The sequence below is a fragment of the Sinocyclocheilus grahami genome, unplaced genomic scaffold, assembly GCF_001515645.1.
Source record: "Sinocyclocheilus grahami isolate Dianchi unplaced genomic scaffold, SAMN03320097.WGS_v1.1 scaffold507.1, whole genome shotgun sequence".
Taxonomy (NCBI): domain Eukaryota; kingdom Metazoa; phylum Chordata; class Actinopteri; order Cypriniformes; family Cyprinidae; genus Sinocyclocheilus; species Sinocyclocheilus grahami.
Window position 1 is genome coordinate 67,750 of NW_015505686.1, and position 1,215 is coordinate 68,964.

Sequence of the window (1,215 nt, forward strand, 5' to 3'; positions counted from 1 at the left end):
CACACACACTCTCTCGCTGCATTTCACTGAGCGTTTCTCTCTACAACACTCAGGACCAGAGCTGAGGACTAACCAGCTGAACCTGCTGCATTTATCAGTGGCGAGACAGTAACTCAGCTGTTTTCATAATAGTCTAGTTTTCCAGTAACAAGTAGAAAAATATTTTTAATGCTTCTCTTTCAAATGTTAGGGGTTTGATTTTTAGCAAGTCAGTTTGTTGTTAGTCTTTCGTTTTATTAGTCATATTGTCAATTCTTGTGTTTTTACACGCTAGGTATTTTTAAATGCTAAGCCTTTATGGAATTATTTTTAAACATTTAGTAATCATGAACTTTAATATAACTTATAGGGAAACTACTTTAAATTAATAAAATAATGGCCTGACTGTCAGTGTAGTTGAGCTGTTGTAAATTATGAGCAGATTTTAGCTTGGGTGCAGTTTGAAAGTAGCTTCCTCAGCACTGCTCTGCTTGCCTCATTCTGAACTTTATTCATTTAAGCAATGGCCGTAAACCTCAAATTATGATTAGCTCATTCTTCCACACAAAGCCAAGAAAGTTTCATTCAGCAAACTGGACACTGGCCAATAGCAACAGTGGCATATATGCAAAGACCTGCTTGTGGAGAATGGGTGTGAAATAGTCAGCAGTCGGTTGGTGGATGTGTTTCTCTGATGGCTTCAGGCGCTCTTAGAATAGCAGCACTAAATGTGAACACACCTCATTACATCCCTACAAAGACATCAGGTTTATAAAAGCATTGTGTAATGTCTTTATTCAGATCTAAAAGTGCCAAAAAGGTGTTATAGGGTTAAGGTTAGACTATAGGAGTTATAATTATGAACCATAGAATATATATAGACTACATTATATTATTGATTTATATACATTATTATATAATACAATACCATTAAATGACTAATAATAATAAAATAATAATTGTAATAATACAATTTGTATTATTATTATTTGTAGTCATTTAAAGGTATTATAGTATATTGTAATGTATATAAATCAATTATTATTAAATATTTTTTAAATATTTTATACTAAAAATTTTAAATGCAATATTGTTGATTATTTTATTATTATTATATGATGATTATATTTTAATTTAATGATGATTATCATTTTTATTTACTTTTTTTGATTGGTGTATATATAGTAATTTATTAAAAGACAATACTGTCTTACAGATATACTACATTATGTTCTT

General features: G+C 30.0%; 1 protein-coding gene across 1 annotated transcript in view; it reads left to right on the top strand.

Annotated features, from left to right (window-relative positions):
* The window catches only part of LOC107554570 (trafficking protein particle complex subunit 9-like), a 171,180-nt gene that overhangs the window by 65,476 nt on the left and 104,489 nt on the right, over positions 1–1,215 (top strand). The window lies entirely within an intron of this gene.